The following is a 12,556-nucleotide window of genomic DNA, read 5'->3' as shown; positions in this document are numbered from 1 at the left end:
AGTGGGGCCAATTTCAACATCCTTAAAGAAAAGAACTTTCAACCCAGAATTTCATATCCAGCCAAACTGAGCTTCAGAAGTGAAGGAAAAATAAAATCCTTAGCGAACAAGCAAGTACTCAGAGATTTTGTCACCACCAGGCCTGCTTTACAAGAGCTCCTAAAAGAGGCACTACACATAGAAAGGAACAACCAGTACCAGCCATTCCAAAATCACACTAAATGCTAAAGAGCATCAACATAATGAAGAATCTACAACAACTAACGGTCAAAACAGCCAGCCAGCATCAAAATGGCAGTATCAAATTCACACATAACAATATCAGCCCTAAATGTAAATGGACTAAATGCACCAATCAAAAGACACAGACTGGCAAATTGGATAAAAATCCAAAACCCGTCAGTGTGCTGTATACAGGAAACACATCTCACATGCAAGGATACACAAAGGCTCAAAATAAACGGATGGAGGAAGATTTACCAAGCAAATGGAGAGCAAAAAAAAGCAGGAGTTGCAATTCTCATCTCTGATAAAACAGACTTTAAAGCAACAAAGATCAAAAGAGACAAAGAAGGCCATTACATAATGGTAAAAGGATCGATACAACAAGAAGAGCTAATGATCCTTAACATATATGGACCCAATACAGGAGCACCCAGATACATAAGGCAAGTTCTTAATGACTTACAAAGAGACTTAGACTCCCACACAATAATAGTGGGAGACTTTAACACCCCATTGTCAATATTAGACAGATCATCCAGACAGAAAATCAACAAGGATGTCCAGGGCTTGAACTCAGACCTGGAGCAAGCAAACCTGATAGACATTTACAGAACTCTCCACCCCAAATCCACAGAATACACATTCTTCTCAGCACCACATCACACCTACTCTAAAATTGACCACATAATTGGAAGTAAAGCACTGCTCAGCAAATGCAAAACAACTGAAATCATAACAAACAGCCTCTCAGACCATAGTGCAATCAAGTTAGAACTCAGAATTCAGAAACCAAACCAGAACCGCACAGCTTCATGGAAACTGAACAACTGGCTCTTGAATTTTGACTGGATAAACAATGAAATGAAGGCAGAAATAAAGAAGTTCTTCGAAACCAATGAGAACGAAGACACAACGTGCCAGAATCTCTGGGATACATTTAAAGCAGTCTCTAGAGGAAAGTATATAGCAATACGTGCCCATATGAGAAGAATGGAGAGATCCAAAATTGACACCCTATCGTCAAAATTGAAAGAGCTAGAGGAGCAAGATCAAAAAAACTCAAAACCCAGCAGAAGACAAGAAATAACTAAGATGAGAGCTGAGCTGAAGGAGATTGAGACACGAAAAACCCTCCAAAAAAATCAATAAATCCAAGAGCTGGTTTTTTGAACAGATGAACAAAATAGACAGACCACTAGCCAGATTGATTAAAAAGAAAAGAGAGAACAACCAAATAGATGCAATAAAAAATGATAAAGGGGAAATCACCACAGATTCCACAGAAATTCAAACCATCATCAGAGAATATTACAAACAACTTTATGCACATAAACTAGTAAACCTGGAAGAAATGGATAAATTCCTGGACTCCTGTGTCCTCCCAAGCCTAAACCAGGAGGAAGCTGAAACTATGAATAGACCAATATCAAGGGCAGAAGTCGAGGCAGCAATTAAGAGCCTACCACACAAAAAAAGCCCAGGTTCAGACGGGTTCACAGCCGAGTTCTACCAGACACACAAAGAGGAACTGGTACCATTCCTTCTGAAACTATTCCAAATAATCCAAAAAGAAGGAATCCTTCCCAAATCATTCTATGAGACCAATATCATCCTGATACCAAAACCCGGCAGAGACCCAACAAGAAAAGAAAACTTCAGGCCAATATCCATGATGAACATAGATGCAAAAATCTTCAATAAAATATTGGCAAGCTGATTTCAAGAGCAAATCAAAAAACTTATCCATCATGATAAAGTAGGATTCATCCCGGGGATGCAAGGCTGGTTCAACATACGCAAGTCTATAAACGTAATTCACCACATAAACAGAACCAAAAACAAAAACCACATGATTATCTCAATTGATGCAGAGAAGGCATTTGACAAAATTCAACAGCCCTTTATGCTAAAAACCCTCAATAAACTCGGTATTGATGGAACGTATCTCAAAGTAATAAAAGCTATTTATGACAACCCAACAGCCAATATCATACTGAATGGGCAAAAACTGGAAGCATTCCCTTTGAAATCTGGCACTAGACAAGGATGCCCTCTTTCACCACTCCTATTCAATATAGTACTGGAAGTTCTAGCCAGAGCAATCAGGCAAAAAAAAAGAAATAAAGGGTATTCAAATAGGAAAGGTGGAAGCCAAATTGTCTCTATTTGCAGACAACATGATAGTATACCTAGAAGACCCCATCGCCTCAGCCCAAAAACTCCTGAAACTGATAAGCAACTTCAGCAAAGTCTCAGGATATAAAATCAATGTGCAAAAATCACAAGCCTTCCTCTACACCAATAACAGACTTAAAGAAAGCCAAATCAAGAATGAACTGCCATTCACAATTGCTACAAAAAAAATAAAATACCTTGGAATACAACTCACAAGGAACGTAAGGGACCTCTTCAAGGAAAACTACAAATCACTGCTCAACGAAACCAGAGAGGACACAAACAGATGGAGAAACATTCCGTGTTCATGGTTAGGAAGAATTAATATCGTAAAAATGGCTATACTGCCCAAAGTAATTTACAGAATCAATGCTATACTCATCAAGCTACCATTGACTTTCTTCACAGAACTGGAAAAAAACACCATGAAATTCATATGGAACCAAAAGAGAGCCCTCATAGCCAAGTCAATTCTAAGCAAAAAGAACACAGCGGGGGGCATCACACTACCGGATTTCAAACTATACTACAAGGCTACAGTAATCAAAACAGCATGGTACTGGTACCAAAACAGGGATATAGACCAATGGAACAGAACAGAGGCATCGGAGGCAACACAACATATCTACAACCATACAATCTTTGATAAACCTGACAAAAACAAGCAATGGGGAAAGGATTCCATGTTCAACAATGGTGTTGGGAAAACTGGCTAGCCATGTGCAGAAAGCAGAAACTGGACCCCTTCCTGACACGTTACACTAAAATTAACTCCAGATGGATTAAAGACTTAAACATAAGACCTGGCACCATGAAAACCCTAGAGGAAAATCTAGGCAAAACCATCCAAGACATAGGAGTAGACAAGGACTTCATGAACAAAACACCAAAAGCATTGGCAACAAAGGCCAAAATAGACAAATGGGACCTAATCAAACTCCACAGCTTCTGCAGAGCAAAAGAAACAGTCACTAGAGTGGATCGGCAACCAACAGAATGGGAAAAAATTTTCGCAGTCTACCCATCTGACAAAGGGCTGATATCCAGAATTTACAAAGAACTCAAACAGATTTACAGGAAAAAGCAAGCCCATCCAAAAAATGGGCAAAGGATATGAACAGACACTTTACGAAAGAAGACATATATGAGGCCAATAAACATGAAAAAATGCTCATCATCACTGGTCATCAGAGAGATGCAAATCAAAACCACATTGAGATACCATCTCACGCCAGTTAGAATGGCAATCATTAAAAAATCTGGAGACAACAGATGCTGGAGAGGATGTGGAGAAAAAGGAACACTTTTACACTGTTGGTGAGAGTGTAAATTAGTTCAACCATTGTGGAAGACAGTGTGGTGATTCCTCAAGGCCTTAGAAATAGAAATTCCATTTGACCCAGCAATCCCATTACTGGGTATATATCCAAAGGACTATAAATCGTTCTACTATAAGGAAACATGCACACGAATGTTCATTGCAGCACTGTTTACAATAGCAAAGACCTGGAATCCACCAAAATGCCCATCAATGATAGACTGGATTGGGAAAATGTGGCACATATACACTATGGAATATTATGCAGCAATCAGAAATGATGAGTTTGTGTCATTTGTAAGGACATGGATGAATCTGGAGAACATCATTCTCAGCAAACTGACACAAGAACAGAAAATGAAACACCGCATATTCTCACTCATAGGCGGGTGATGAAAAATGAGAACACATGGACACAGGGAGGGGAATACTAAACACTGGGGTCTATTGGGGGGAAAAGGGGAGGGGGCAGTGGGGAGGGATAGCCTGGGGAGAAATGCCAAATGTGGGTGAAGGGGAGAAAGGAAGCAAAACACACTGCCATGTGTGTACCTATGCAACTGTCTTGCATGTTCTGCACATGTACCCCAAAACCTAAAATACAATAAAAAATTTAATAAATAAATAAATAAATAAAGGCAGGAAACTTTACTTAAAGATACAAAAAGCCAGCATTTCATGAGCACTTGCTGTATGGCTATGAGCTTCATGTGAATTATCTCATTTCACCCTTTCACAACCCTGTGAGGCAGGAACTATTCTTTTTTTCTTTTTGTGAGACAGAGTTTCACTCTCATTGCTCAGGCTGAAGTGCTGTGGCACAATCTCAACTCACTACAACCTCCACTTCCTCAGTTTAAGTGACTCACCTCCCTCTGCCTCCTGAGTAGCTGAGATTATAGGCGTGCACGACCATGCTCAGCTAATTTTTGTATTTTTAGTAGAGACAGGATTTCACCATGTTGGCCAGGCTAGTCTCGAACTCCTGACATCAAGTAATCCACCCGCCTCAGCTTCCCAAAGTGCTGTGATTGCAGGCATGAACCACCATGCGCAGCCTGAGGAAGGAACTATTTTTATCCTCATTTTACAGATGGGGGCACTGAGGTTTAGAAAGATTAAATAAAGCCACCCAAAAGATCTGATCCCAGAATCTGTACTCTGAAGTAGTTAATTGCATTATTTATTTATTTTGTTTGTTTGTTTGTTTGTTTGAGAGAGAGTTTCACTGTTGTTACCCAGACTGGAGTGCAATGGCACTATCTCGGCTCACCACAACCTCCACCTCCTGGGTTCAAACAATTCTTCTGCCTCAGCCTCCTGAGTTTCTGGGACTACAGGTACGCACCACCATGCCCAGCCAATTTTTGTATTTTTAGTAGAGACAGGGTTTCACCTTGTTGACTAGGATGGTCTCGATCGCTTGACCTCGTGATCCACCCGCCTCGGCCTCCCAAAGTGCTGGGATTATAGATGTGAGCCACTGCGCCCAGCATTATTTCTAAGAGGCATATTTTTCACATTTAAACAGCTCTGAAATTGTTAGCATTTCTGAGATAAACAAATGTATCATAATTCAAACTGGCAGTGGTGTTCTTTTTTAATGGTATGTAAACTAACACTGTATTTCACAACCTATGGCATATTCATTTCTGGCACCTTATATAGCCTCCTGTCCTGGCTACATTCCATTTTCTCCCATAGGATCTGACTCCATCTGACCCATAGCAGACATTAAATAAGTCTTACATTAAAATATGTACATTTATAAATTTAAATACTATCAAGTAACATGTGGTAGAAGGTGGTAGCTGTCTAAAATATCCATCTCCCCTACTTCCTTAGTCACTGCGCACTGATGTCTAGCTGGGTCCATGGCCTTTGGGAATGAAGCCTATATTCCCAGGCTTCCTTGCTCAGCACACTCAGGTAATTAAGTTATGACCAACCAAGCTGAGCAGAAGTGATATATGAGACTTCTGAGGAGTATTCTAAGGAAGGGAGCATATCATTCTTCATTCTTTCTTCTTCCCACTGCCTAGAACATCACAGTGGTGGCTAAGGCAAGAACGGCTCTTTTGGATCATGGAAATTTACATAAGAGAAAATATCTTGTGTGTTTAAACATATTTAAGTTCTCTGTCACATGTAGACCAGTATAATCTTTATCAGATACAGGACTTAGAACATGATACTGGAGAGATTCATGACAACATTTTAAAATATTGCAATGGCCTAGCAGATGCAATCAAATAGTGGGCATTGAGACTTCAAGCACTGAGGACTGGAAAGCTGACAGCATTTATTTTGCAGTGGTAAAACCCTTGGTCAAAACGAAACCCTCTGACCTTAAGAGGCAGATGACCTGCTGCCTGAGGCTGCAGAGTAAGGAAAATGCAGTGTTTGCTAGCTCCTTCTTGCCACCTTTTGCAAAATTACTCAAGGTCGGAGCTAATGAGTCTGCAAGCAGAGATGAAGGAAACACTGCTTGGCTAAGGGAAGCACTCTCTGATTGTGACCTCCCCTACAACTTGACAGAAAGACTCAGAAGCTGAATCATGGAAGGGTTGAAAAACTCAACATATCTACCCCAAAGTGAAGAGGGATTTTGTGGCAGCAGCAAAGCAGTAGCCTTAGCAGGAGATACTAATGGTGTGTCCTGTCCTACAAATTTTATGAGCCTGCAAGTCAAAAATAAAAATAAAAGAGTTGTTTTGCTAAATAAATCCACTGTTAAAACCATCATTAAGTTGGTAAAAGGGGAATAGGATCAGCAAAGCCAAGAGATTAGTAAATTAAAGACCAGAGACTTTAGGGTTAAATATGATCTCTCATGGACAAGGCAAGGGTGAGACAAAAGAAGGGCCCAGGGGGCCTGGTGTGGTGGCTCACACCTGTAACCCCAGCACTTTGAGAGGTTGAGGTGGGTGGATAGCTTGAGTCCAGGAGTTCAAGACCAGCCTCAGTGCCAAAGCAAGACCCTGTCTCAAAAGAAACAAACAAAAAAGAAGTGCCCACCACAAAAAACTACAGAAACACTCATTTGCAGGCTCGGGCAAGGGCAGAGCAGCACCTGACCGTGCATGCCGCCTTCAACTTGGCGCTTCGGGCACCTTCCTTGCCTCCACCTAGTCAAGGCCTCTGTCATCTCTGCAGAAGATATTGCACTGTATGTTTTTTACCTATGGAACTGACCAGAAGCAAAGTGATTGTAAGCCTTTTTGTACTGCTAAAGCAACCTCAAGCCTAGCCTACAGAAGACAGCGGCAGATCAATCCTCAAAGCAGTGCTCAGGTCCTAGAACTACACCCAGGGGACCTATGCCAGCCATGAGGCTTATGCAGCCTTCAGTGGGGCATTCTCTTTGATGCTTGCCTCAGAACCAACATGGGGACAAATGAACAAGGAAGAAAAAATGAGAGCACAAAGCCACAAGAAACAACGGGCAAGAGAGCACATCCTCTAATGTACTAGATTTCAGGCTTCCCCAGGGGAGAACCAAGAAGCTTCCTCTCACGCCAAGGCAGAGAATCCCACCCAGCAGGAGGCGACAACTGCTGTGGAACAATTGCTGCCATTTGTCCTTCACTCTCTTTTTCTAAATGGAGCTTTTGATCCTAATTATGCTCCTTGTACTCCGCCATGGTATACTGGGTGATTATAGGGGAAGGGGCTTATGCAGCCCAGTTTCTGTGCTGCTATGGCCCACAGAGCTGCATCTAGAATGGATGGCAAGGTTTTCCAGTTACGGACCTCAGTGCAGTTATTGGATGGTGTTAGGGGTTGAATTGTGTCTGCCTCCAAATTCCTATGTTGATGTCCTCATCCTGGGACCTCAGAACATCACCTTATTTGGAAATAGGGCCATTGCAGATGGAATTAGTAAAGATGAGGTTATGCTGGAACAGGGTGGACCCCTAATCCAGTAAGACTGATGTCCTTACAGAAAGGGGAAATCTGAACAAGACGGTGTGCAAAGAGAACACCACGTGAAGGTGAAGGCAGAGATCAGGGGCATGTTTCTACAAGCCAAGGAAGGCTCATGACTGCCACAAACCACCGGAAGCCAGGGGGCAGCATGGAACAGATCCTTCCTCACAGCCTGCAGAAGGTGCCACCCCTGCCAACATCTTGATCTTGGACTGTCTAGCCTCCGGAACTGTGAGGCAAATTTCTGTTCTTTAAGCTACTTGTTTTGTGGTACTTCATTATGGCAGCCCACACAAGTTAATACAGATGGGATTTGGGCATTATCTGCTCTGAGAAGAGGGTAAGGGTGTAAAGAAGAACTCATTAAGTGACCAAAAGAGCAGACTGTGGCTCCTAGTGCTCCTAGCATTCATCTCCCCTTCTTTCTTAGCAGTGCAATCATTGATTTTTGAGCTAGCTACCTAGATTCCTTTGCAAGCAGGTGTGGCCATGTGACCACATTCTGGCTGATAAGATGGAAGTAGACGTCTTATATACAACTAAAGTGAGGTGTTTCTAAAGAGAATGGCAAGATATATTCTTCATTTTCAACTTTTTTTAAACTGCTGGCTGGAAAATATGTGTAGCAGGAGGAGCATAAGCAGCCGCCATCTTGGACCATGAGGTGAAAATCACATGCTAAGTATGTTAGAGGAACATAATAGGAAGGACTCGGGGTTCCTAACAACTACAAGAAGCCCACTGCTATCTGAAGTGCTTTTAACTTCTTCAACATGGAGAACAAACGCCATTGTATCCTGTTTAAGCCACAGTTGCTTAGGATTTTCTGTCACTCAGAGCTAAATCGTGGCAGAGACAGTAATTACCAGCCAGCACCCTTTCGCCTCTTCTCCCTCTTAGTAATAGAAGCTCCAAAAGTTTAGCCCAGCTAGAAACCGACCCCTTCAGCTACTGTATCCATATTAATATATCTGGGCAATGATGGAATGTAAGCAGAAGTGATACACCAACGTCTAAGGCATGTCTTTAGTCTTTAAACCAGTGCTAAGATACTCCCCACTCCTTCCCACATCCCATGCGTAGTGAGTGAGTTTTGACCATGTGGATAGGGACGTGGAGATGGTAGCAAAAGAGAAATGGAGCCTGGGTCTTTAGATAACCCTGACAATATATCTGCCTACCCATAGGTGGTTACATGACAGAGAAATGAGCTTTAAGTGACTAAATTTTCAGACCTCTTTGTCAAAGCAGCTTAGCCACTGCCCTAATACAGGATTTCAATCATACAAGATATAGTTCTAAACCATTATTTTCATATTCACTATAAACTCTGCCTCAAAATCATAGTGGAATGGAGGACTTTCAGAGAAATGACCTGAAGATCAGGGTTATCTGGAACATCCTGTGGAATTTCTAATTAATTCCAAGTAACCTGGGAGAATGTAACTTTTAGAGTTCCTCCTGAGTCTTGTGGCAAATCTTTAACTTGTGACCTCTAGATCAAGTCTGAAGCTGGATTTATGAGCTACAATGGGGCTCGCCTCTGTCCTTGCCCTGTCAGGGTAATACCAGGTGTCCATTTCCATTGGCCAAGCTGCCAGGATGGCCCAAGTAACTTATCACACTAGCTTGTTAAGTGGCACAAGCATGACTACTGCATAGTCATATTTATAATATGGATGCCAGAAAGTTTAATATATACCATGCATCATTGGCAAAAGGGACAAAATAACCAGATGACATATCTGATGGATCGAACAGACTTGTCACCTGTGAATAACTAGTTTGCATCTCACTTTTTGAAGCAATAGAGACTACATTAATTATACGCCTTTCCATCACCAGTTACTCAGCACCCCCGGTAACTCCCAGGTGGGCAAAGATTCTACATCAATCAGCATTTACAGCTCCCCGGCACCATCCTTACAAATGGGCTTGCAAAGATGAATTCAGCTATTCCAGAACGTTTCCTGGCCCCACAAAAAAACTCCCCAGATGCCCCATCCCTTGGTTTATATGCCACTGATGACAGCTTTGATATAATCTATGTAACTTGGTTCTTGTATAAGAAAGCTAAACTGAAAATTTGAGTATAACTATAATGAGAATGACCTGGAGTGCCTCTTTTACATGTCATAAAAATGTCGGAGGGACAAATAAGAGTTTCTAACTAATCTTTAAAATTATATTGCAATGTCTATTCGGAGTAAGGTAGTAATTGCATTCAACTGAGTTGAAGTCAAGACATAAATATCTTGCAGTGCCACAGCGTAAATCTGACATGTTCATGGGTAGTTCACGTTACAGCCCTGGGTGACAAGGCTTTAAAAGCATACACTGCACACAATACCCCAAGCACCTCCAAATTATCTGATTAAATTCACATTTATAGAGATTATTGCCAGATGAAATTTCTGCCAAAACTTAAAAACAAGCCCAGAAGTTGACCAAAGGAAAACGGTCCCTTAGGGGAAAATGAAAAGGATTCAATCTCATTTATAGAAACTCAAATCACCTGTTGTGGCCTTGCACCAGGGATACCTCTAATGTATGTGGCAGATTTTAAAAACTTGCAGACTTTGCACCTGATATCACATTCCTGCCCCACTATTTGAAGCTCTCCCTTGTTTGTTTCCTGGTTTGTTTTTGAGACTTTCAGTCATTATCTCTGTTCTTACAGGTTCTTTTAATTGATAACCTCTTACAGCTCACAGTTTCCATCAACAACATCCCATCCTTTCTTGTCCCCCACAAAGTACACTGCATCTTTGGATGTTGACATATGCTGTTGTTTCTGCCACATCTTCTCTGCACCTACCAGACAGCTTCTCATTCCACCTTGGTTGAGACAGCCACTAATTTTTAATAGACAAGAAGCAGAGAGACTGAGACATTGCCATATATTCTAAGTAGGTTAAATAAATCTCAGTCCACCAAAGGACTCTAAAACTGCCTAGTGTCTGAATGCAAATACAGGCTGAACATCCCTATTCTGAAAATAAAAAATTCAAAATGCTCCAAAATTCAAAACTTTTTAAGTGTTTACTTGATGTCACAGCCAAAATGCAGGCATACAACACATAGTTTATCCAGTATCCCCCATGGAAAAAAGATCCTCCCAGTCTCTTTCTGCCCTAATATATTTTCAGTGTGTACCCAGATTCCCCCACTCAGGCACGCCCACAAAGGGTAATAAAGTGGTATTTGTGCAGGCTAGACACACCAATGGCAGGCTCCCCACAATGTCCGATATTGTGTCAAGACGTACACATATTACTCACTGCGTTTTATTGTTTATTCTCTCTCTGTGGTGTAAAGATATTATTGAAAATGTCAAAAGGGCCTGCAAATATCCCTATAGCTAACAGTAAAAAGAAAAAGAGGAAGCATTTATGCTTATCTATAGCATAGAAAGTGAAGCTTTTGGAAAAACTGGACAATTGTATTACATGTGAAACATCTTACATAAGAGCACAGTGTTGGAATGACCACCATATATGACCTGAAAGAACAGAAGGAAAAACCACTGAAGTTATATACTGAAATTGATGTACAGAAGTTAAGGAAAATAGAAGAACACTGCATAAGACTCAAAATGAAGATCTTGATTGTGTCTAGAAAGAATGGATCCATCAGTGTTGCAATGAATACATGCCACTTAAGGGTATGCTGATCGTGAAACAGGCAAAGATCTATGACAGTGAACTAGAAATTGAAGGAAATTGTAACTATTCCAACAGGCTTGTCACAGAAATTTGTGAAAACACTTAAAATAAATTTTTAAAGACTTGTGATGATAAAGCATCTGCTGAGCATGAAGCAGTAAAGAAGTTCATTGATGAGTTTGCCAAGGTCATTCCTGATGAAAATCTGACACAAGAACAAGTTTATAATGCCAATGAAACGTCAGTGTTTTGGTGTTCTTGCCCAAGAAATATATTCACTAAAGCTAATGACATAACCCCAACAGGAATTAAGGATTTCAAGGACAGAATAACTGTGCTGGGTCATGCTAATGCAGCAGGCATGCATAAGTGTAAACTTGCTTTGATTGGCAAAAGCTTGAGTCCTTACTATTTTCAAAGACTGAATTTCTTGTCAGTGCACTGCCAACAAAAAAGCATGGATCACCAGGGACTCTTTTTTTATTGATTTCACAGACATTTTATACCAGTGGCTCTCGCTTACTGCAGGAGAGCTGGACTGGATGAGAGCTGCAACTTTTTGTTATTCCTTGATGACTGTTCTGCTCGTCCTCCACCTAAACTTTTCATCAAAAATAATGTTTATGCCATGTACTTTCCCCCAGTGTGACTTCATTAATTCCGCCATGAGATCAGGGTATCCTCAGATAAATGAAGAGTAAATATAAAAACACTTCATAGGCCAGCATGCTAGCAGCAGTGCACAGAGACATGGGTATGGAAGGTTTTCAAAAGGAGTTGTCATGCAGGATGATGCATATGCTGTTGTCAGTGCCTGAAACATAATGACTAAAGACATGATTGTGCATGCCTAGAAAAGCCTCTGTCCTGCAGTTATGTTTAGTGATGATGATGAACAAGGTGGTGACTTTGAAGGATGCTGAATGTCAAGAAAGAAAAAAATGATGTCTGACATCCTTATATATGCAAAAAATATGCCTTCAGTCTGTCAGTACGATGGAAGTAGATATCAAATTACGTTTTTTTAACATCAATAATGAGACTCGACTTGTTCTATCTCGACTTGAAAGAGCTGAAATGGTTCTTAATCGAGGTGATTGTGAAAATAGTGATAAGGAAGATGACATGGTTAGCACTGCAGAAAAAATGCTTATAGGAAACATGGTGAAAATCTGTGATGGGCTTATAAGGACTAGAGCAGCATGAATCCATAACAGAACAAGAAATCATGTCAATTTTTAAA

Source organism: Callithrix jacchus, chromosome 1 (assembly GCF_049354715.1).
Source record: "Callithrix jacchus isolate 240 chromosome 1, calJac240_pri, whole genome shotgun sequence".
Taxonomy (NCBI): domain Eukaryota; kingdom Metazoa; phylum Chordata; class Mammalia; order Primates; family Cebidae; genus Callithrix; species Callithrix jacchus.
The sequence above is the reverse complement of the archived record's forward strand: the minus strand, read 5'-3'. Positions refer to the sequence as shown.